At 41.8% G+C, this 25,925-nt stretch overlaps 1 protein-coding gene across 13 annotated transcripts in view; it reads left to right on the top strand.

The window, feature by feature from the left end:
• Positions 1–25,925, top strand: part of ARVCF (ARVCF delta catenin family member) — a 543,783-nt gene that overhangs the window by 262,864 nt on the left and 254,994 nt on the right. For 12 of the 13 annotated variants that reach the window (XM_073313189.1, XM_073313188.1, XM_073313184.1 and 9 more), the window contains one exon: positions 20,662–20,748. The exons of the other annotated variant lie outside the window; for it this stretch is intronic. The gene's annotated coding sequence lies outside the window, so the exon portion shown is untranslated. The remainder of the gene's footprint in view (positions 1–20,661; positions 20,749–25,925) is intronic. 13 annotated transcript variants of the gene reach the window in all.

The raw sequence follows: 25,925 nt of genomic DNA, 5'->3' as shown, positions 1-25,925 counted from the left end.
GGCCTGCTAAACCTAGGGTTGTGAGTTCAATCCTTGAAGGGCCCATTTAGGGATCTGTGGCCAAAAATGGGGATTGGTCCTGCTTTGAGCAGCAGGTTGGACTAAGATGACCTCCTGAGGTCCCTTCTAACTGTGAGATTCTATGACTGTTATATTATCATTATCTTGTATATTATACTCATAGTATCCATTTTATTTTCTATATTTAAAACTTGTAAAGCACCTAGAGCCTGTGACATCACCTTGGCTGTAAATAAAAATTAATATTCATTATCTCACTTCCAAACTATTTGCATGAAGATATTTACCCCATTTTAATCAGCATCTTGCTGTCAGGTTGAGGTTCCAGTCCAATGTCTCTGGACTCGTAATTCCTTCACTACAGGTCACCTGTGATGCCGCAGAAAATGGACAGTAACAGGTAGGAGGAGTAAGAGAGAACTTGCATCTGCACATTAATAGCTTGATGGGGTCTTCTAATGGTGAAGTTGCTAGAGATATTCTAAACCTGCTTGCAAAGTTCCACCACAGTCATGAAACTATACACTATTACTTGCAATTGCTTAGCTGTTTATAATAATTGGTGTTCATTCAGATTAGAAGAACAGATGTGCAGCCACATACTGTATCTCAAATCTGAAGGTTAGAAATATTTAAGATGCAAATCAGATCTGTGCAGTAGAATTATTGCTTCCATACTTTTGACAGTTAGACCTATTCATCAGTTTTATCACACTTGGTGCTTGTTAAAAGGACACTGTCAGGGCGGGCAAAACTAAAATAAGATCTGCCACTTCTGTTTCTGTTTTGTGCGCACTCATGTCGCACTGCCCTCCATTCTACCTGCTACATTCTTGTGAGCAAGAAGTGGGTTTGAAATGTAATGAGCAGTGTTCTTGGACAGCAAGGCTCTTGTAACTCTCAATATTCTGCCTGCCTCTGAGATCAGAGCAGACAGATCAGCGGTGCAGCATGATGTCCCCACAGTTTCAAACAAATCCCATGCCTTTATTTGTTATTTCGACCTGTGTTGTAACTTTTTATTTTATTGGGGGAACAAAAGGAAAGAGCTAGCATGTATTCATGGTACTAAATACTGAGCCAGCAGGTAAGATAAATGACCTCAAAACTGATGAACACATTCAATCTTCAAGCCTTGCTAATGTGCATCTGTTCAGACCATCTTTAGCTCCACACATATTAATCCTGCCAGGATCACAACCAGTCTCAGGAACTATGGTGATGAATGTGGTCTAAAAGCTTAGATGAAATAGTCTTGATAGATAGCTGGCAGGGGTCATTGCCAGCTCAGTGTGTGTGCATTAAAATGTGAACTATGTTTCCTGACCCCAGGTCCTACCCTAGAATGCCCTTCCATGGCTCTTGTCATGGGGGGAATGTGGACAGATCATGATTTTTGGCAGGAACCAGGGTTAGGTATGGAAACATCCTCCTCAAACTCATCCTGCTTTGCATTAATTTCATTGGAGTCTCACATTTATACCAATAGTAAATTTAACCCAGTTAGTCTGTTTTGATATTTGATACATGTACTTTTGCAAGTGATGTAATATGGTTTATTCATTTAAAATTTAGTTTAAAAAAGTGTGCTCCAAAACGGATCTGGATCTGTTGCCTTTACAAGGAAACTTAGACCTTGCTTACTTTCTGGGCCCAAACCATGGTATGTTAAATCTCAGAACGAAACTACTAGCACATACATAGGCAAGTTAGTGAAAAAAATTTACTGATCAGAAGCTTGTTTCCATATAGGTTCTGAATTTGGTAGTGCTAAACTACTTGGGTTTTTCCCCCTTTCAGCATTTAATATCTCTCTGCCAAGAGATGTCTTTCCAGTTGCAAGAAACCCACATGTAATGTGTTGACACCCGTTTTCAAAAGTGGCCTCTGATTTTGAGTGTCCAACTGGAGACACCCACGTGACCTGATTTTTCAGAAGTGCTGAATATCCACAACGTTGACTGAAATCAGTGGTAACTGCAAGGGCTCAATTTCTCCGAAAATTGGGCCCAATTTTCTTTAAATTTGTGCACCCGAAATAAGAGGTTACTTTGAAAAAGTGGTTCTAAATATCTAGCCATCTCCATTAATATTTAAGTACCCAGGGATATCACAGATTAGGGAAGACTGGAAATGACTAATCTATAGCCTTCCTAGACAATAGACTGAATCCTGCCTACCTCACTTGAGCAAGTACTCCTTTTTCAGTCTCTGGTACCGCTTGTGTAAGGGACTGCGGAAGACTTTGTTATGGCCTACCTAGGGAAATTCTGCTTTCTCGAGGCCGCCCGGTCACTGTAGGACATGGGGAACCAATTTTAACCGGTTTTAGGCCGGTTTTGTCTGCCTTGCATGGCCCGTTGCCAGGTAGCAGAAAGCCCCTTTAGGGAAGTACCTAATTATATATTCATGAGCTGTTTTTGTGTATTGCTTATTATGGCTCGCTGGTTGCCCCTTCGTCAGACTCCGTCCCAGGCAAAGCTCCGGTGTGCTGGGTTCTCCACCTCTGTGACAGCAATGCTTGGAGTCCCCGTTGCGGGTGTGTCACTAACCTTCAATAAAGCCAATAATTCGCTGCTTAGCTGCGTGTGGGTCTCGTTTTCTCAGAGTACCCCTGCAGGCCTGCGGTGCTTCAAACACCTTGGCCCAGAACAGCTTGTATAATTAAGACAAACAGGATTTTTGTCGTTATATGAGCACTTAGCAGGAATCATACAGAATTCTATGTGATAATTATCATGTGGCTTAAAACCCAGGTAGCTTCTTGAAAACAAACCTCTTCTATGCCTATATGTTATTTTAAACTAGGAAGTTTAAAAAATATCAAGCATTGCCGAAACTGGCTCATCATTAGAAATATGGTCATTATACCATGGGAGCATGTGCAATATTAACACTGTCTCTATTTATTCCTCCTCCCCAAGTGCCAGACACTATTCTTCATCCACATGCCCAGCTCTTGTTGGTAGGAAAGAAGTGTTCCTAGTAATTGTAGGCTGAGATTTTTTCAAAACTGTGTGATTTGAATGCCTAGTTTGTATTGAAATTAATAGTTTTTTATAACCCTAGGCATCTTTGAAGAACTCATCTGCTATGTTATAGCGACAAAGGGTGTGGATTTTTCTAAGAATTATTTTCCAATTCATCTTATGCAATCACCTCTTTTCTTTCCTGTCAGAGTTGTGGAGTAGGATGGCATCAACTGCATCTTGCCATAGGCATTCACTTGGCTATTTTTCCTGCTTGGGTATTCTTTTCTAGCTGTGGTCTCCATAGTAGCTGAATCAGGTACCAAAGTGATATCCTCAGAAGATCTCTAGTTTCAATTACTTATTACAAACCTTGTTATACTCTTTCTAGGCAAGTTCTTGTAACAGCCACATGACAGAAATGCACTCAAAGGGATAAATACAACGATTCAGGCTCTTATTGACACTGTCTTTACCTTTAGTTCCAAATGCACATTGGCATAAGCATACATTGCCAATTCTCACTTGGCATTGCTGCTTCTGTTGACAGAGTGAAAGCATGGATCCCTTAGGCTCATTCCTTGCCAGTTTTGCTGTGTTCTTCCCACTCAGAAGATGAATTTGTATCAGCAAGTTTCATATGCTTGGTTTTCTGGCATGTGCTGCACTTTTCAGTATTAGCATCTGGATATTTACTTGAATGCTAGGTTGGTCTCTCAAAGGTCTTTGATGTCTTGTTCATGTCTCCAGTGTTAATAAAATACAGTGTTAGGGACAGAGTGAGATCAGGCTGTCATTGAAGGTAGCTACTGTCAGTTTGCTATAATTGCTAATTTTCCTGTGATCTGTGATTGGATAATTAAAGGAGAACTGGCAAGTATTCTAATAACTCTATTTTTTTACTCTTGTTTTTTGTATCCTCTCAGAACCTGGAACACATTCTTTCCTGATCAGTTCTGTGAATTTAGCAGAAAGATTTTCCTCCTAATTTTTTGTAAAGAAATCAACAAACCCTTGACATTAACAAGGTTAATCATGGTTAGCACAGCTCTAAGAATATGGTTTGTTAATTTATTCTCCTATAGCTGGCCCAGCAGATGAACACAAAACCTTGTAGATCCTATGAAAATAGTTTAAAAATATCTGCAACAAGAATGTAATAAATTTTCTACATCTGTAAAGGTAAACTAGATAATGAATATCAGATAACATCCACCATCAAGGGAAAGGAAGCAGTATGGTCCAATAGATAGGGCACTGTACTGGGAATCAGGAGGAATGGGTTTTATTCTGTCTTTGCCATTGACTTACAATACTAACATAGGCCAAACTTCAGGCTGTGTCCATTAAAAAAAATAAATCTTATACATTTGACAAGGTACTACAGGGAGGATAGGGATGACCTGTTTTTCACCCATTGAATATAGTGTATGCAGATGTGTGCTTTGCTTATCTACGGGCACTGACCAAGTGGAGTAGTGGTGTTTCTTTAATTTGATTTTAGTGTAAATTTCCTTCGAATTTTATTACAGAATGAATAATACAATGCGTAGATGAGATAATTTACCAAATGCCGCTGCTTATGTTTGTTTCAAGGTATTCAGATTCCTGCTTCCATACACATATGGTACAGACAGTAATATTGCTTTGACCTTTTAAATGAATGGTTAGAACTCCTTTTGTTGTTTAACCCAACAGGTGTGCATAATTCTATAGCTACTGAACTCCCTAACCTGAGAATCTGTTAGAACAGTGGTTTTCAACCAGCGTTCCAGGGCCACGAGCAGGTTTCAGGGTGTCCACCAAGCCTGGTAATAGACTCGCTAGGGCCCAGGGCAGAAAGTCAAAGCTCCGCCATGTGGGACTGCAGCCTGGGGCCCCAAACTCCACCACCTGGGGTTGAAGCTGAAGCCTGAGCAACTTAGCTTTGTGTTCCCCCTATGGTGCGGGGGCCCGGGCAGTTGCCTTCCTTGCTACCCCCTAACACCAGCCCTGGCTTTTATATGCAGAAAAACAGCTGTTGTGGGACAACTGGGCTATGGAGTCTTTAGGGCATGGGGTAGGTGGGGGGTCTCAGAAGGAAAAAGGTTGAGAACCCCTGTGTTAGAAAACCAGAAATGTTTATGTATTTTTTTCAGTAGATAATATAATTTAACTGTCCAATCAACATCATGTTTTCAGTGATCCCGTATTTTATTTCTTTAAGATCTGGATATTTGCATACCTGGGAATAAATATATCCTGATCCATTTTAGTAACTCCTTCTGTTATAAAAAGTAGTTGAACAAAGCTAGGCCAAATGTCTTAATGTGATAGCTTCCCATTAAGTAGCCTACAATAATCAATATGACTGCCGAGCAGTTTGAACATATTAGAAATGAAACATATTGCTTACACACGTTCTGGACTTGGAACACAAACAAATATGTTGAGTATATTCTCTTTTAGCTAGCTTTCTTTTGTTGTGTATGTGTTTCGGTTTGTCAATAAGGGTTAGTAAACTTCGATCTACAGCAACTATAAATGATTCATTTCTTCTTTCCTTATGTATCTATCTAGCCATTTCTTTTACATTCATGGGGCTTAGTGGGTTGGATGCTATTTGTAATTCCTTTTTCTGGCCATTGTTTTTCAGTGTAGAGTGCTACCGCACTTCATCTTTAATTTTCACGTTTCTCCATGGGACTGTTTATATTAGTGATCTTAATCTGTGCTAGTGGAATGCTGTTCTGTGGATATGACTGAAGAAGTCCAAGGTAGAATTTGCCTGCTTTGCTCCCTTTTATGTGAATGTCACATCACCTTTGCGGTCAATGTTGATAAATATGCCCTTCTAGATTATTTTTGAACAAAAAACAAAGGAAAAACTCTTCCTGAAATTAATATATATATTAATTAGTATATATACACACACACATCTTTTTTGTGTTAAATAAATGAAACTACTATAATCTCTCTATTCCTTGGATGACATTTCACATGCTTGTAATGTTTATCTGCCCAGAATTCAGTGGCAGAATATCCTCCCCTGATAGTAATATGATTGACCAGGCGACACTTTATGGGAAGTTTGGAAAGGGCACTTGAAATGATCCAGCTCACAGTTATCGACACCGTCTTTTGATTTTATAATTGTGCGTTACTTCTGACATGTTTGCAATTGGTCCAACCGGGACTCATTTCTATAAAGGTCCTTGTGACAAGCACCGGAGTCCTTGTGTTCCTTCATGGAGATGCTCATGTTGATTTGACCATTCTCCCACCACATACACACAGTCACTCACTCTTGGCACTAAAGATAGGCCAGTTGGCCTTTGAAAAAGTGAGGTGCATTCCACTGCCTTGATAACAGCTTTGCAACTGTTCATTTCCTGTTTTCTTCAATTTTGTGCTCAAAAATGCTGCTTGACAAAGATAACTATAAGAGGTGGCAATTAGGCTGAGGCCTTGTTCTATCACTTTTTATTAGAGAGAAAGGGATGGTTTTGTGGTTAAGGCAGGGTTGTGAATTGGGAAATCTGGGTTCAATTTATGCCTGTCTTTGACCTTCAGCAACCTTCTTAATCTCTGTGCATCATTTTCCATACTTCTGATTCTATGTTGTATTCTTTTCTCCCACCCTTTGTCTCTTGTCTGTTTAGAAAATAATGGGAAGGCAGGGACCACCTCTTTATTATGTTTTTGTATGATGTATAGTATGGGTGGGGGGCTAAGTTAATTGGAGCTGTTAGGTACTATTGTAATAGTAATTAATGCTATTGTTGTATAGCTCATATTGTAGACTATAATTATTAATAATATTACTTAGTCCTAATGTAACTTTGAAACAGAATACAGTTCTTAAGGTAAGGCAGGCTTTTTAAATTTAACTCATAAAATGCTGTTAACTGTCAAATGTTCTCCCCCCCCCAGATAATTTGTGGAGTCCTTTCTTCCTTTTGTCTATGGAAAAAAAAAAGCTTGATATTTTTAGTACATATTTTAAGCAAGAAGTAATCCATCAAAATAAAATATCTCGTAGCTGCCTTTTCTTCAGAGTTGAGACCTTGCCAGCTTAATTGCTAAGCCGGTAGACGTTAGCCACTGGCAGCCAGTACAGCATAATTAAAATTCTAGAAGGATGTCAAATAAACACAGAAACATCTGATAATGTTGACTGTAGAGTGCTTCTGGTTATTGTAATTATAATGAAATTGTTACAGCATTGTATGGTTTTATAGCAGCTAATCTGTGTTGTAAGACTACAATAAGGAATGGATTGGAAATCACAGTTTTCTTTGTAAATTAAAATTGTTGCAAAGATTTCCTTTTTAGACTTTACTACTGAAAAATCCAGATTGCTTTGAGAAGTCTGTTTTCTGAAGGAGATATCTGAAGCCTCTTCCTACCTTTTGTCTTTACTTATACAGTAAATCTTTCAAAGAAATTACGTGAATAGTTGGTGACACAAATATGTTACATTTCCGTTTTCTTTAGGAGAAATCTTACTATTCCTTATCAAAACCTTTTGAAATGGCCACAATGATTCCATTTGGCTACCAATTTAATTACATTAGAGTGAATTGGCTTGTTAATTGCAAGAAACTCAAATACACTGGTGGACAGAATTCACTGCTGGAATCGGTGGAGCTTTGCCTCCTGCAGTCAATGGTGAACTTGGTCATCCACCCTAAAACTAAACAACTTGTTTCTTTCCTTTTCACTCCCTCCTATGTCCACTTCTGACATTTTTATTTGGTTCCTTCCGCTCTAGTTTTCTCTCCTTCTCATTCGCTATCTGTCCTGAGCTTGGTACTGCCAGAGTGCATAGGCAGTAATCCTGATTTAGGGAGCCAGGCTCTGAAGCCACTTCCCTGCCCTAAACCTCAATTGGGCTTCTGGATTGGCTGAAGAGCTGAGTAGGGTTGGAGTTAAAAGCCCTTTGCTCACCAGGAAATCAACTGGCCATGCAAAAGAGAAGGGTTTTCCTGCTGGGGGGATGAGTGGATACTACTGGGGTAATTTAGAAGCTGTGCAGTTTCCACAGTGAATTTAAAACAGTGTTTTTAAAGTGGTATTTGATCCTCAACAGAAACTTTTCAAATTGAATTTGATTGTGTAAAACAACTCTGTTTCTCTCACATATTGAGACTGTGTCTTTGTATATCTTGAATATTAAAAGTTACTAGAATTATTATTCTTTTTGTGAATGATTGGCTTTGTTGCAGAGCACCATGAATCATATATCTACTTCATGACTTGTTATTTATATTCTACAAAGTTACAGTAATTCTTATATTGAAATTGAAATTTATGGCCCTAGTGTTATATTTGTGTTGAGATCTGAGCAAGCTGTTTTAAATGATGAAGTTTTGTTGAAAAGAGCAAAGAAATATGTAAGCTGTTAAGATAAAATTAAACATTTATACTCAGGTCTCTTGCAAGTGATAAATTTATCTTATTGACTGACTAACTGTTCATGACAAAACCTGATTGAATGTGACATTCTGTGGAGAGTATGTTCAAGAAGAATAATTTTCAGTGCTGCATGTTCTTGGCAAGTATATTTTTTAATTTGTTTGGAAGTTGTTACTTATTAAAACTTCCACATGGTGATGTTTCTATAATGGCATATGAGTAATTCATTTCAGATCAAAAACACTGTGATTAGGAACGGGCGTGCTTATATAAGCACAGACTTAATAGTTTCCTGAATGAACCTACATTGTTTCCCGATTACAACCTCTCAAGATGGCGTTGGTGCCCTCCTCCTATCTGTCCTTTACACATTGGTTCTGCTTCACGGCTCAATGTATGCTGAGCAGAAAGTCAGTTAGAACTACTAAGTTCTGCAGTGGGATCTTCAAAGGTGTGAAGGGCTGGGGTATAGGTGTATCACCATTTGGAGGGGAAGCCTGTGGTTACTGGAGTATAATAGCTGGCTAAAGAGGGGGTCTTGGCTTGCTGGAGGAAGGGGAAGCTTGGGGCAGGGGTTCACTGTTGAAAAGAGTGGGAGTGGGAGTCTGATAGATCTTAATGTTCTTCCAAGACAAGATACAAACTTTTTGAAGTTAGCTCAGAGTACTGTGCATGCCCTGCTTGCCTTGGAGCAGTCTCCATGGGAATTTCTATGCTGTGGTGGGAGCTAGGTTTGGGATGGAACAGAGGCAGAAGCCCACATGAGACAAGGGGGAGAATTGTGGTGGGGGTGAGGGTAAAAAGCCAATTCACACTTTCCTGTTTAAATGGGGACTTTTCCGTAACACTTTTGAGAACATAAACCCAAAAGGGGCACAATGAGGTGGTGGGGGAGGGGGGAGGGGCAGCCTGGGCTCCCCTCTGGGCACCTGAATAAAACTGGGTGGCATAACAATGGAGCCCCTTACCTGCTGGCATGAGGGAGGGGCGAGTGGGCCAAATTTGAGCAGTACTGTGAACCAAAGGCACCAGGTTGCAATGCCACTCACTCAAACTTGGCTTGGCCACACCTCTGTTACTATAGAGGGGTGGGTGTCATGATGGAAGGGTGGCCAGTCCAGATGTGGGTGAATCATGTTGCCTCCTGGTGCACAGGGTTGCACTCAGTTTTGGCCTGTTTTGATTGGTTGGCCCCATGACTTTTGAAGTCCCTCTGGTACCTTTGGGTCCTTAACTACACAGGTCCAGTAGCCAAAATCCCCTCAAGGAGTGTATGTTCCCTTTATGGGCTACACACTCCAGGCTGACATCCATGCTGCGCAAGGCCGGCATACTTGTGAGATGGGCAGGAATTCAGAATGTCGCTCATACAGACTGAGAAACTCTTATTTACACATCTTTGGTAAAGAGAAAAAGAATTCCATATATGAAAGCTGCTGATGTTCAGTGTTGTTGGCCTGAACTTGCTACATAGTCATTAGAAGTCTGATCCTGCAGTTCTTACTTAGGCAAAACTCCCATTGAAATAATAAAAGGTCTACAAAGAAGAATTTCTCCTTTGGAGAATACAACCAACTATTTGCAGCCAGAGCCTCCTTCACTCCTTAAGAACTTTATTGGCACTAAATTAGAGCACCACCAAAGCTGGGTCTTCACATTTTTTTTTAAGTTTTCAGGGTTAAAATTTAATTATAATTTAAATGGCAGTGAAAAGTGATCCTTCCAGATAATGTAATACATTTGTGGTGCTCCACTATAGAAGGGGCTGGTTATACCATGAAGAATTATATTTCTGGATTGGGGTATATTTACTGGGCATCAAAATTGAGTACTTCATCAACTAAATTAAATGAAACTTAATATTAGCATATAGTATAATAAAACTTCTTTTAAAAATTTGCATAAAAGGTGATCAGATGTTACATTTTAATTTAATTGGGCCTGATGAACCCTTGTGCATATTAGGTTGTAAAATTTAAATTACATTTTCTTAGAAAAGATATTAAAGTATAGTTTAATTGCCTCTCTCAAGATTTATTTAGCAATCTTATTTACACAGTTTTGTTTTTATATCTAATTATTTGAACTTGGTTATTAAAACATTACTATGTCCCATGTACATTATGCAAGAAACATCTACTTGCTTTTCAATTTCAAGATGTCTTCTGTTTGTAATCAGTAACCTTACAAAAATGATAATCTCAGCCTTCAGCAGTTTCTTCACAGAAAGATTACTGTATATTAGCATTAAATAGTTAAAATTTATAAATTATGGCTACTCAGAGGATTTTGCAAATCTCCAAATTGTGTACAGTTGCTAATCTGTATGGCATGTTGGAAAACAAAATTTGGAAATGTTGCCTTTTAGATATAAAAATATTCAGAAATTGTCTGTTGTAGAGTAGCTTTCCATTCCATGTTGGGAAGAAGTTGTCCTCATCTAGTATTAAAAAGCACAAAAATGTTTTGGCTTCTTAAATTACAAATGCACAAAAATCTTTGACAATTTCTTTAGTGCCTAGGATTAGTTTAAATTTACTTGCTGGTGTCATATTAAATTAAAATGAAACGTTGCTTTGTGCTGGCTTTTGTAGTTATAGACGGCTTTTTAATTTTCCTTGAAGGTAGAAATATGGTAAACTCAAAATTACTGTTTCAGCAAATTACTGTATGAATCTACAATAGAAAATAGGTGCATTTAGTTTTCCAACCTTAATTTAGATGGCATTTCCTTAATACATGATTTACATCACTGCCATCTAGTAATGACTTTGGTGACATTTTATAGGCCGCTGTGCATTTTAAGTCCTGACATTTTAAAAAGCCATGGTTCTTGTTTATGGCATATATGTGTGCTGATGTGCTTTTGTTCCCTTCTTATGTAATATTTATATACAATTTACTGGTAATAACAGCTCTCACCCTTAACATCTGCATTATGGGCCTTCTTCCTTGTTTTATTGCTATTTTAATATAAAAGCAACCATATACTGGAGTTAGGGAACAAGCATGGACAGAGTAAGGAGTTGTAGGAGGAGATGAAGGCAGAGGTCTAGGCTGGGACAGAGCATTGAAGGTGACAACATGTTCTTAAGGCATACATGTTTATTTGCCCGTCCTTTTTGCAATTCAGGGCATTTTGATGTTCTGGTAGTTTCTTCTGCCTGAAAATATTTATTGGCATTAGTTGTCACAAGGATGGTTTAATTGTCTTTCATTTCTTTTTAATACTGTAGATGTTTGTGGTTGAGAGAATGTAAAAAGCCTAAGAATCTTGTAACAGTGTGACTGTGGTAATTAGTTACAAGTGAGAGAGAACAAGCAATTAGAAAAGCCATTAAAGGTTTTTCTCCACCTTTCTCATCTGAGTGCTGTAAGATATTTGATGTTATCGCGGATTTTAAGTATAGCATTTTAATAATGAAGTACAGATTATTTTATTAAGTGTCATGTGCTCTGAGCTGGTGTGTGTGTGTGTCTTTCTTTTGTGTGTGTGCGCGCAGGCATTAAAATGGACAGCAGCCAAGAACTGAAAAAGGACTCCAAGCTATAATAATGAGCATCAACAAGCTCCAGGCTGGCAGTGACTCTGGGCTTGATTTCTCCCCTCACACTACAGCAGTGTAAATGACAAGGAACTCCTCTGAAGTCTCTGGTGTTACAGGTCTTCTGTAGACACAACTAATTACATTTTCAGTCTAGTGGATGGCAAGTGAGGAAATGCCTTTCCCAAAAGAGGCCATGTGCTGTTGCAGCCAGCATAAAAGAATGAGGGACCCCCACAATAGGCCTGAGTATGGTTTGATTTTTAAAATGCCAGATTGGGAGTCCTGGCAACTGATGTCCTCTGTTTATCCACAGGATGGATGCAGTGGCAATTTGGCCTTTCCTACACTTGCTCTATCCACATGTCTAATTCTGATCCATGGTAGAGTATACTCCCTATATCGGGGTGGGCAAAGTATGACCTGGGGGCTGCATCCAACCCTCCAGACATTTTAATCTGGCCCTCGAGCTTCTGCCGGGCAGCGGGATCTAGGGCTTGCCCTGCTCCATCTGGGGAACGGGGTCGGGGGCTTGCCTCACTCTGCACAGCTCCGAGAAGCCGCGGCATGTCCCCCTCTGGCTCCTACACATAGGGGCAGTCAGGAGGCTCTGCACACTGCTCCCACCCCAAGCGCTGCCCCCGCAGTTCCCATTGGCCAGGAACCACAGCCAATGGGAGCTGCAGGGGTGATGCCTGCGGATGGGGCAACGCGCAGAGCCGCCTGGCTGCACTTCTGTGTAGGAGCCGGAGAGGGGGACATGCCGCTGCTTCTGGGAGCTGCTTGAGGTAAGCGCCCCCTAGAGCCTGAACCCCTGATCCCCTCCTGGACCCCAATCCCCTGCCCCAGTCCTGATCCCCCTCCCGCCCTCTGAACCCATCAGTCCCAGCCCGGTGCACCTCCTGCATACCAAACCCCTTATCCCCAGCCCCACTCCAGAGCCCGCACCCACAGCCAGAGCCCTCACCCCCCCACACACACACCTGAACCCCCGCCTGGAGCCCCCTCCCGCATCCTGGACTCCTCTTTCCTAGACCCACCCCAGAGCCTGTACCCCCAGCTGGAGCCCGCACTCCCTTCCACACCCCAACCCCCAATTTTGTGAGCATTCATGGCCCGCCATACAATTTCCATACCCAATGTGGCCACCCCTGCCCTATATGAATGTTATTCTGGGACACAGATGAGCCCAAATAAAAATCCCTCGACTCTTTGGGGGGTTATGCAGGGCAACCGTGACTCTTCTCATCTTGAATCATGCTTTTCTCTTACTTTAGACATGTCTTGCTTTTTCCCCTTCCTCCTTTAGGACCTGATCCAGTTCCCACTAAAGTGAATGCCATGTTAGGTTGGAGTGAATATTTTATCAGCTAAGTTGTTATTCAGCAGAGGCTATGGACTGTAGAGTAAGGGGAGGAGAAGTAGCCAAATGATGGAGAACGGAACAGAAAGTAGTGTAAGTGATATTGAAAGCCAATCAGACTTCTCTCAAAACTGATTCGAGCATCAGAGAGCTCAATCTCTCTGGAAGTGGAAATAACACAGGGACTTTTGAAAGAGGATTCTTGCAAAGGAGACAATTGGATTGCTGGACATCTTACACAGCCAGGAAACTGAGATTATTTATTTAGTTGCCAGTATATGTTGTTAGATTTTACCTTTCAATTCTCAGAAACCGCCTCTTTTCTACTTATGTCTGGTAAATCTCCCAAAGATGGGATGGGAAGCAGGGAGCCAGCCAGCAGCACAGCAATATCTACTTTGGATATCATTACTGTTGTTCTACACACATTAGTTTTTACTGCACTAATAAAATAATGATTGTTACTCTGGATCTAACACTATTAGGAGATGTAATGTGTAAGTAGTTCAGCAATAAAGGACATTTGGATACTTGCTCTCCCTGTAAAATCTGTCTTTACCATACCTAAATATCAGATTTATAGGCCTATATTTATGCTTAAAGAAACCTCAACAATTAGCTAGACTTGTATTTAAAACAACAGAAATTGTCGTCTTTTTAAAAATGCAAAACATTGCAGATTGTGTAAATTTGATGATCACTAGAAGTTTTTCTCTTTTAGGCCTGGTCTACACTCCGTTGGGGTGTGTGTGTGTGATCTATCTAAGTTATGCAACTTCAGCTAAGTGAATAACATAGCTGAAGTCGATGTACTTAGACCTACTCACCACGGTGTCTTCACTGTGGTGAATCGACTGCTGCCGCTCCCCTGTCAACTCTGCCTACGCCTCTTGTGGTGGTGGAGTACAGGAATCAATGGGAGAGCACTCAGGGGTTGATTTATCACGTCTAGACTAGACGCGATAAATCGACCCCCGCTGGATTGATCGCTGCCCGCTGATCCGGCGGGTAGTATAGACATACCCTTAGATACTGATATGCTCCCCCCTTGCCATAGTATCTGAATACCTCACAATCTTTAATGTATGTAGTGACTGAACACACCTACGAAATAGGGAAGTGCTATTATCTCTGCGTCTGTTTACACCACAATAAAACACCTGTGGTTGGCCTGTGTCAGCTGACTCAGGCTCATAGGGCTACAAAATTGCAGTGTAGGCAGTTGGGCTCAGGCTCTTGAGCCCGAGTCAGCTGACATGAGCCAATTCTGGGTGTCTTATTGCAGTGTAGACATAGCCTCTCTGTGCCTCAATTCCCTAAGTGGCCCAAGGCCTCACAGGAAATCTGTAGTGGAGCAAGGATGTGAATCCTGGTCGCCCAAGACCTAGGCTTGTGCCCTAACCACCGTACCATTCTTCCTGTTGACTCATCTAGCAACCAAAAAAAAAAAAAAGGAAAAAGTTGAGGGAAGAGAAATAACCGATCTGTTAACTCAGTTATTTTTGCTGCTATAGGTTACACTGAAGACAAATCATGACTTGGCTTCTTATTTAAAAAATTAACAGTAGACAATAATAAACCAGCTAATTCAGTGGAGGGCATCATTTTATTGCTAACAAGCAGGAAGTAAGAGAAATTAGGATACAAACTCATTTTTCATTAAAATCAACAGGAACATTTAAAAAAATTCAAACATAAAAGTAGTTCTCTTTAATCTTTACTTGGTTACAGCCAGCCTTATAGGATTCAGGATTTTTCAGATGAAGATAACTTAGGCCATGTCTACACTACAAAATCATGTCTACCTAAGTTACTTTAGCATACAATAGCCACATGCTTGGCTGCTTGTGTTGGCGGTGTATGTAGTCACCAGGAGCACTTGTATCGATGCAGAGTGCAGTGCACTGAGGGTAGGTATTCCACTGGGCAACTCTCCACCATCCAGCATAGGGTCTTTGGAAAGTTTTAGCAATGCCTGATGGGAGCAAAACAAGTCATGCAGGAGTGACTGGGAGCATGGGGGAAATTTCCCATAATGCAGTGTTCTCTATCCCATAATTTCATCTGCATCTCATAACTTTTGCACCTTTTTTTCAAAATCCCAGAAACCTGTGTGTCCTCCTCAGTATCCGCCATCTCTAAGAGAAGCATAGAGCTGTACAGAGCGCGATTGGCATGAGCATTGCAAGCACAGGGGGGGCACGTGATCCTGCAGGATTTGCAGAGCCACAAGAGGCGCCACAGGCAACATGACAATACCTTGGAGGCTAGATTGCCGTGGGAAACAATTCAAGGTTGTTGGTGACATTCACAGAGCAGCTGGAGGTGGTGGCGTGCCAGGTCTGGACCTAAGAAAACATTGACTGGTGGGATCACATCGTAATGCAGGTTTGGGATGATGAGCAGGAGCTGCAGAACTTTTTGGATGCACAAGATCACATTCCTGAATGTGTGTGCTGAACTCACTCCAGCGCAGGGCCACCAAAATGAGAGCTGCACTGACAGTTGAAAGCGAGTGGCAATTGCACTGTGGAAACTTGCAACTCCAGATTGCTGCCGGTTAGTCGGGAATCAATTTGAAGTTGGAAAATCCACTACAGAGGCTGTTACCATTTAAGTCGGCAGGGCCATTAGTCACCTCCTGCTATGCAGGACTGTGATTCTCAGTCATGTGCAGGAGATACTGGATGATTTTGCAGCAATGAGGTTCCCAAACTGCAGTTGGGTCATAGATGGCACACATAGCCCTATTTTGGCACCAGATCACCTTGCCACAAGTACGTCAACAGAAAGGGTTACTTGTCTATGATAATGCAAGCGCTGGTGGAACACCAGAGATGCTTTACCGACATCACTGTGGGCTGGTCAGAGACGTGCATGATGCATGCATCGGTAAGAACTCAGGCTTATTCAGAAAGCTGCAAGTAAGGACTTTCTTTTCCGACCAGTGGATTATCACTGGGAATGCTGAAATGCCAATCGTAATCCTGGGCAACCCAGTCTACCCACTTGCTCCCATGGCTTAGGAAGCCATACACCAGCCACCCTTGACAGCACCAAGGAGCACTTCAACTCCAGGCTCAGCAGGTGCAGAATGACAATTGAATATGCCTTTGATTGTTTGAAGGGTCACTGGCATTGTTTACTTATAGGGTTGGACCTCAGTGAGAAGAATATCCAATGGTTATAGCTGTGTGCTGTGTCATGCATAATATCTGTGAAGCAAAGGGGGAAAAGTTTCTGCAGAGATGAAGTAGCTGTCTGATGAATTTGAACAGCAAGATATAAGGGCTATTAGAAGAGCTCAATGAGGAGCTATGCAGTTCAGCGAGGCTTTGAAACACCATTTTAATAGTGAGCCAGGGTAGTGTGTGTTGCAGTAGTGTGCTGTACCTGGCCTTGCTCTTTTGTGACCTGGTATGAATCATCTTCTGATTGCTGTGTACATAGGAATATAATATTGTCAATGTACCTATAAATATTGTTTGTGAATGATGATATGAGTTGTGTGACACAATGCAGGAACAGATAATCAGGTGCTGTCAGACCTGCTCAGCACCAGCAAGCATATGCTGTGAACTAATAAAGATTAATTTTGTTACCAAAAAAAGAATTTTATTCTGTAACATGAACCAGGCAATAAAAATAATAATTTAAAATGTATAGATTAAGGGAACAGAACTTATGAAGGGGAGAGAACATTGATTTCACGTACACCCACACCAACCATGGCTTTCACAGTTCAGTGAATGTGAAGTTGTAATTGTCTTTAATGTCCCCCCAGGTGCAGTGGTAGGGGTAGTGCACCGACCCCTAATGTCACGTGGAATGTTGAGGGGGGTATAGGAAGGTCCCAATATTGAGTCCTCTATGGGCTGCAGATGGAGACGAGCATGGGATTGTTCAACCTGCAAGTCTACCAGAGTCTGCAACATCTCTGCTCTCTGTCCTGCTGCATGCCCCTCCTCTTTTCCTGCCTCTTTCTCCTCTCTACTCTATCCTTCTCCAGGCTGTCTGCATGGGTGATCCTCCAGGCCCTATGCTCGTTCTCTGATGCAGCACTGGCTTGCAGGATCTCCTGAAATATGCCAGCCCGAGTCCTCTTTCCCGCCCCCCCCCCATCTAGCTCAGGCATTCCGGTTGTGTGTGGAGGGGACCGTGAAGGCTGTAATGTCTGCAGCTGCAGACACAACACACAGAGGTACCATTGTCAGTGTATTGATGACAGAAATAAAAACTTAAGATGCCGAACTCACTCCTCCGGCTCCCCAAAAGTTGTAACATTACATGCTCACTTCTTCTTGGGATTGATTGAGCATGGCGCCAGTCATGTCACCAGCCATGGTGAGTGTGGCCCTCCGGGGGTTGGGGAAATCAGGAGAGAATAGTTCAGTTGCATGATTCTAGTTGTATAGGGCAATGGAACTGAATACTGGCACTGTTCTCCCCAGATGGTGATGATTTTAGCTGATACCTCAATCCTGAGGGTAAGAGGCAGGGCACAGCTGCTGCTGGCGTCCCAATGCCACCCGGAACCGTATGCTGCTAGCCTGTATAGTGCAGTGGTGCCGGCTGACATAATCGCTGAGTAGCTTGGAAAAGCATCCTACTGCGGCAGAAGGAAGAAGGCAGCCCTCCCTGGAAACCTTTGGCAGAGGATTGCAGAGTATCTCCATGAATGTTTCACTGAGATCTCTACGGAGGATTCTTGGGACCTCCTGGTGCACAGAAACAAACTGCTCTGTATGGCCCCCACTGCCTAACTGCAGAGGGGAATGAAAAGCAGATAGCAACTCTACCTCTCTTGGTTGTTCCACTACCTCTTCTACCACAAGTAAAAATGAGTAAATCAAAAGATGTGTCCTGCTGCTTTGTGGGTGCCATCCCTGTAATTTCCAAGTAAACTGCATACTTACCAGAGGTTCCTTCCCCTGCATCTGGCTCACCAGTGCTAGACAGGTAGGACTAGCTGGACTATGGTGGAGTCAAAAACAGGTCCTAGCTTGCTGCACAGCTGGATTTCATGTTCACCTGTCGTCCCCCATGCTCCTCCTCCTCTTCTTTGTCGTCCTCCTCCTCCTTGCTGTTCACAGTAGGGCCTGTGACTTGGGCTCCTTGAAAGTATCCAGGGTGCTGTTGGGGGTGGTACTGTGGTCTCCGCTGAGGGTGGTATGCAGTTCTTTGTAAAAGCAGCAGGTCTGTGGCTCAGCACCAGATCAGTCGTTGGCTTCCTTGGCCTGCTGGTCTATCTGCTGCAGCTCCTTTGCTTTCACACAGCTCCGCTGCTTCTCCCTCATCTTTCTCCCTCTTCCCTCCCCCCCCCCCCCGCCCAACCCAAGCAATCTGCTCATAGATGTCCACATTTCTGCGGCTGGTTCAGAGCTGTGCCTACACGGCCTTTTCTCTCCACAGGCCCAGGAGATCCAATATCTCCTGCCTGCTCTAGGCAGGAGCACACCTGGAGCATGTAGCCAGCATGGTCAGCTGGGTGGCTATAAAGAGCAGCTGGATGGCTATGGAGAGCTGCTAGGTGTGCTCGCTAAGCTGGGCAATCAGGAAAAGGATTTTCAAAAGTTCACAGGGCCTTAAGTAGCCTGGGCAGCAGAGTTCCCTGGGCAGCAGAGTTCACAATGGTGACCAGAGCAGGCAGTGTATGGCATTGTGGGTCAGCTGCTGGAGGCCAGTAATGGTCAACGTAAGTAACCAGTGTCAACTCTCGCACTGTTGACTAAACTACATTAACTCTGACTCTGTGCTGTTTGGGGAGATGGTTTTATTAAATTGGCGTAGCTGCTTTGCCTTGACCTAACTCTGTAGTGTAAACCAGGCCTTAATTTACTTACCTTCCCTCCCTTCAGATTGCAGCCAGGGTGTAAAGCTAAGAAGGCGGCTATAGAGTGGAACTGTAAGGAGCATCTGTGTGTATCTGGTATTGAGGATAGGCTGTAGAATGTGAGGAATCAAGGAAGGGTGGTCTGGGGAGTTGTCTGGTCTGAGTGCACTTGGCCGAAGAAGCAGGGAAGGAGAATGGAGCTGGAGAGGCACCAGCTCTCAAGGAGGATTGGTTTACATCTGAAATTCCTGGGCATTGTCTAGTTGTAAAATAAATACCACTTAACCTCTCTCCTTTTGTTTGAACTTAAAACTTGTGTAAAATTAACATTCAAAGCCCAGCCCTTTCCCCATTGAGGAGAATGAACTTTTTTCTGTTGGGGGCCACGTAGTGTTACTGCCCTACAAATAAATAATTACTGTACAATGTTTAATTGGAAAGCACTGACCCCCCCCACTTCCCTTTTTGGGGTTCTTTCTTCTACCCGTGTGTCAGTTGAGTAGCTGAAGAACTGATGCACTCTTGGAGTAGCTGTTTGCCTCCATATTGATTCTCGATTAGCTTTCTCTGAATTGGGATACTGAACCAAGGTAAATGTTTTCCTCAAATTAAAATTATATGTGGCCCTTTTGATCTGTGGAAGATGTCTGAGTTTTGCACAAACTAGAATTTCCAAACAATTTAGCCGGATATTAATAAGGTATTTTCAGTTCAGTTAGGAAGAAAAGCACCTTTTATTACAGTGCAATGGAGTCAGTCACATCCTTTACAAGACAGCAGGAATGTTTAACCACAAGCATGAAAAAAAGCTGTTAGACTTGTACTGTCTAGAAAAGATATTTTCAAAGCTGCTGATATTGATACATGGTTTTTAAATGGGCTGTTTTCTCCTAGGTGGGAACAACTCCTCTAGCGGAGTCGAAAAACCGAGTTAGAACTTTCACATTTTGGGGATGTTGGTGTTTATTTCCCACCATTGTGGATGAAACCCACATTTTCAGGTTCCCAAGCCAATGGATCTCAGGGATCCTCCAGAAGAAAGGGATATCTATCTTCATGGAGACTCCTAGCCAATATCCTGCCACCTGGCTCCATTAGGCCCTTGACAGTATGGTTCCTTCAGGAATCATTGTGCCAGGTGCTCCAGAAATCTTCAAATGTTTCCACCCCAGGGTAGGGGACAGCAGCCTGTGTCACAGCAGACTTATTCTATGTATCCTGTGTTGTAAGAGAATTGAAGGGAGCTTGACTACCTACTTCCCCAAATATATCCCTTCTACAGAGTTTAGACTCCATGGTGTCTGGGGTTGGGGGAAACAGACTTTTGAGGCTGCATTCACTCCTGTGCCTCCCCTGTGCTTCCAGCCCTCCCCTGTAATTCAGAAACACTGATTCACATCTGTGCATGAAAGCAGGGTGGAATCAAGGAAGCTGAAAATTGAAAGGTTTTTACTACATAAATTTCATTCATTATGTAAACATAGTTGTTACCTCTCCTGGCACAGAATAATAAATCTTTCTTTTCTCTGACAGATACATTATCATCAGATATTCCCTGGGCTTAATACCAAGGGAGAACTTTTCTTTTAAAGCAACTACAAGAAGGGGACAACACAAAAGGTATTATATTTCTACACTTGATTACAGTCTGTTCCTCTTCTGTAATTTTCTGCTTTGATACCATTTAAGGGTTTTAATTCATTAAGCCCTTTTTTAGTTTTAACTTTAATTCTCTTTTTGTTCCTTTTTAAAATTCATTACTTCTTACTCTACTAAAGACCCTAAATCTGCTACTAGGGCAGCCCTGTAAAAGTGGATGAGAGAGGAGGAAGGGGAGGTTGTAGTCAAGGTGAGAATCCAAGTTCTGTGAAACAAACAAAATAGACTGTCATTTCAATTTTTGGTTCAGAAACTCTATAGTGACTGAGCCAGGGGTGATGATGAAATTCAAGCCCTAGGTAAGAACATTCCTTACCAGCTTGTTCTTCCTTGATTCCACCCTAGCTGGTTTCCTAAAGTGTCCATCTCTTCTCATTCCCAGTTTCCTAACTCTCTCTCCTCTGAAACTCCCGTTTATCTTCCATTCACCCTTGCTAGGGTGGTAATATGTCCTCTGCCTGGGTGACCTCCTCTTACAGCCATGCTTACAGGGGGTGAAGTACAGCGTCTCTTAGGCAAAATGGTATTTTCTTGTGCCCTTCACAGAGATGTCTACCCTGTGCCTAAACCTGGCCCTGGTGAAGTCACCTAAAACTGGGGTAACAGAGCTCCAAACTGTTGCTGAGTCAATCCCAAAATGATTGTTTTGAAATCTACTCTGATTAGAGTTGAAACACGTAGAAATGAAATCAAAAGCCACATCCTTTGTCCAACAGACTAATAGGAGTAGTAGCACTAACATTCTCAGCTACTATGATTTCAGCTTCCTGTATCTTTTTAATCTGGGTGCTTGTGCTTCAAAAATTCCATTATTCAGCAACAACAGTGCATCAAATATTAAAGTACCGTAGTTTCTGTTTGTTTTCCTGAAATATTATTCCATTCTATGCACTGTTTTCCTTGTCTCTGTCTAGGTGAATTAGAGCCTTAGCCAAGGATTCTTCTAAAAATAACTTGACTCTGAAATAGCTCCTCCAGTTCTTTAAATTACCAAGTTTCATATCACATTTCTGATTTTACTTCTTCCCCCTCACATTTGATTGTTATTTTTGTTAAACATTGTCTCTGGTTTATGTGAAAAGCTGGAGGTGTATGTAATTCATATTAAAGTTCTCAAATTCTTTGTAGGAAGGATTCTGAAGAGTTTATTTTGTACTTAGTGCTTGGATTTTCTTTGCCACTTATCTCTATTACGTATGTAAACTTAATAAAAATGAGTTAAAAGATGTTTATTATAGCTAAAAACCTGTTTAAACAGCCCAGGTTTTTGGTGTAGTAGTGGAGAGAATTTATTATTAAACATTTGAAGTGGCTAGACAGTAAAAGCAAAATTTAAAACTTTTCCCACTCCTCAGCATAAGCATCAACAGAGTAGTTATTAAAAAGGGATGGTTAAATCCAAAGCTAGTTTCTTCAAGCAGATCTTAGGTAGTCACCCTGAAGCTAAATATCTCTATTTCTAAACAGCTGCAGTTAGGCCCTAGTGAAATATTCAGCTGGAAGGAAGACAACCCACTGACGGGGAGCTTCAGTTGTGAAAAGCATTGGGAGATCAAAGGACCTCGAGATTAAGATACACAAATAATGCAAAAAGAAAAGGAGTACTTGTGGCACCTTAGAGACTAACAAATTTATTTGAGCATAAGCTTTCGTGAGCTACCGATGAAGTGAGCTGAAGCTCACAAAAGCTTATGTTCAAATACATTTGTTAGTCTCTAAGGTGCCACAAGTCCTCCTTTTCTTTTTGAGAAACACAGACTAACACGGCTGCTACTCTGAAACAAATAATGCAGCTATAGAAGGAAAGAGGGCACTGTATGACTACATTAGCCTGGAAGGAAGTAACTGGACTTTCCAAAAGGTTAAGTGGAGCTAGGCTCTAATCCAGCTCGCCTCTGAAAATTTGGAGTGGTTTGGACTGGAATCTGAACTCTGTGGCTCAGGGCAATGTTTAATTATAATTGATCCCCTCTTTGGTCTATGCTCCCAGTGTATTAGTGGCAGGAGCTTCTATATACATAGCAGGTTTCAGAGTTTCTATATACATAGCACTTACAATCATTAAACTACCTGAGGTGAGTATTGAACCCCCTACTGCTATCAGTTCTTTTTTCACCAGAGATATTAGTCGAGCTCCTGGACACAGCTACTGGATTCCTTGGCTTTCAGCTGAAGCTTTGATAAAAAAGGAATCTTCTCTATGCTCAATCTCTCTTCTGCTTGCCCCTACTAGGGAAACCAGGCAGCCCCTAGATCACTTCTGCACTCTGGCTTTTGCAGGGCTGTTGGTGATTGCTCCTTTGCAATAGAAGCCAAGAATCCATCAAGGACAGCACTTTGTACTCCGTGAGAGAGGGGAAGCTCTTGTAACTGAAACATGTTAGTAACCAATCTATAAATCAAAGGTATAAATAGTTGGGGTCCAGTATGTGTCTGAACATTGCACTTGCAAGGAGTCAGCAGTCTTCTAGACTGGCCAAATGGCAAAGCTTCCAGCTCCAACCTTAACTTTCTGCTGCCAGGGATTGCAGTCCCAGAAAAAGTACATGTCTTCAGGATGGCTGGCTAAAGTGAACCTTAAACCCATGCTCCTGCAGCCTGTGGTCCCCTGAAATGCCAGATTCCCTGTCCAGTCAGATACATGGCACAAAACTAGGACTAGCCTTATTTTTGGCTACTTTGTAACTCACATATTGCTGTTTACGTTTGTAACAATTTACTATTTGGTTTGTAGAGAGACATCCCTGAAGCATTTTAAAACTGGGGCTTTATTATTCTGATTGAGTGGAGGAATGAAAACATCTCACCTGTAATTATTGTTCACTGAAGTTTCGAGTTATACCCCTGCCATCTTTCTCATACAGTTGGGGACACATTTTGCATTCTGCATGCTTTTCCAAAGTCGGCATGAAAATGGATCTGATTGTTACTGGCTGCAGGTTTTGCTGTATCACATCAGAGCCTAGCCTGCATATTCAACTGATAAGACAGAGCCATGATTTTATAACACCCACATTTTCAGAGGGCTCTCTAATTTTGAACACCACAGATGCTGAATGTCGTACTTGAGATACCTATGGCGTGGTTGTCAGAGCTGCTGAGCACACACTGCTCCATTTGAAGTTGTCACAGGCCCGATGCTCTGGAACTGCTCTGTATGAAGCCAGATAGTTGTCGCCAGGGCAAGAAGCCTTTTCAGCTATGGCCTTCCTGGGTCTGACCTCAGAGCATTCAGCACCCGTGTTCTCACTGTGCACTTCCTGCAGTGACTTTCCAAATTGTATGAACAAGGCATAACGTTATTCTCCAAAGACTAAATTCTGCTGTTGGTGCAACACTCATGTCAGTGCGTCAGTATGCAGAGCAGACCACGGCCCTGTGCTTGGAAGATCAAGTGCTAAGTCTCTGCTTCCAGGAGCCACCAATGTCTTGATCCCCAGAGTGGAGAAGTTAATTGGCAGGGTTCAAGACACTGTTTCTGCTCCTCAAACAGGCAGCTAGACTCTGGACCAGGATGTTGTCATTGTCTGTAACAAAGACTACTCTGTTGGCAGTGTTAAGAAGACATTTATGTGCCAGAATCCATCATATGAAATGATGGGTCTTTGAGACCGTGATTAAAATGTATCTGTTTTTCCTGCTTTTGAATGCTTGTGCATGAACAGGCTGATTATTTGAGTTGTCTAGTGAGCTGAGTACATTTGCTTCTTGCACATATTATTCATTATTTCTTAAATATATATTTGCCTTGTGAAACGAAAAAGTTGCAGTGTTATTCAGGGAGAACTGGATTGTAAACAGATGTATCTGTATTGACTGAAGGGGAGCTGCCTCCTGCTTTCCCCAGCTCTGAATTTGGTCCATAAGATTACAGAAGACAAGTAAAGCACTGATCTGTATGTGTTTACCCAAGCTGGAAATTACACCTCCAACTCCAGTGTAGATGTATCCTTAGAATGGGACAGACAGTTCCTGGAGAGAATTAGAGCAATTGGGTCTCATTCTGTTTTCACCCTAACTTTATGCTGGTGTAACTGATTTCAGTGGCATTTGCCTGGTTTAAAATAACATGAGATCTCAATTTGTTCCTATTTCTCAATGAGAGAGAAGCTGCCATAAGGGAGAGTAAAGCTGCATGCGTGGTTGGCAAGCAGTTAAAGTCTGTTTGATTTTGTAGCTTCAGGAATTCTAAGCCTGAATATTGACTTTTTATCTGTCAGAGCTATTATTTGTCCCTGTTTTTTCAGACCCCCTGAAGAGGTGGCGAAGAAGCCACACATTCCAGAGGAAGGTGGGGGAGAGATTTATAAAACAAGATACATGTTCAGAGAAACAGAAAAAGGGATATATTTTTTCCTCTGTGCAAAAAGAGCCATTAGAAAAACATGTTCTGAACTCTGCAGGACAACAATTTTTCTGGCAATACAAATTGGTTCATGAGGGAGAAACACCATGGCAGATATTTATTTGATTCAGACTTGTAAAAAAATATTTTCTGCTTTGATACATTTATTTCCCTTATTCTCATAAGCATTAGTGGAGTTGCCCTCATAAATCCACTGAGAAGAGAGCACTAGAACTAAACATTTGTTGTTAGTCAACAATGTATGTACATAGTTTTATTGGAACTAGCCTTTCTTCCACTGTAATCTACAGATCTCGTTTAGCCCTGCACTTCTACAATATATATATATAAAAAAAAGCAAATATCTCAATAGCCTGAAATCAAATTAGGTCCGTGTTTATCTACATGTAAAACACCTGACCCACTCTGCCTCCCTTGAATGCAAATAATTTTACTGATAAACAAAGCTAGACTGTGTGCTTTGGATCTGAGATTAAGTAGCTTTGTGTTTTTATCTACATGATACTATTTATAGAATCAATTAACTCCTCATCTTTGGGATAAGTGGTGTGACACATCTGTTGCTGAGCTCAGACACACTCCTCTGTAGGGTCACAGTTTGATTTCTTCCTCTCCCCTCAAAATAACCACTTTTTAACTAGTATCTATTAGCTTAAACACCTGCCTTTGGACATCATTATTGCACTATTTGTATTCTGTGAAGCTGGCCTAGGTAACTGAATGGCTTCCCTTATCCCTGCAACTTGACATTTTTTTCCTTTGCCATTACAAT

The sequence above is a fragment of the Lepidochelys kempii genome, chromosome 15, assembly GCF_965140265.1.
Source record: "Lepidochelys kempii isolate rLepKem1 chromosome 15, rLepKem1.hap2, whole genome shotgun sequence".
In the NCBI taxonomy this organism is placed as follows: Eukaryota; Metazoa; Chordata; order Testudines; family Cheloniidae; genus Lepidochelys; species Lepidochelys kempii.
The sequence above is the reverse complement of the archived record's forward strand: the minus strand, read 5'-3'. Positions and strand labels throughout refer to the sequence as shown.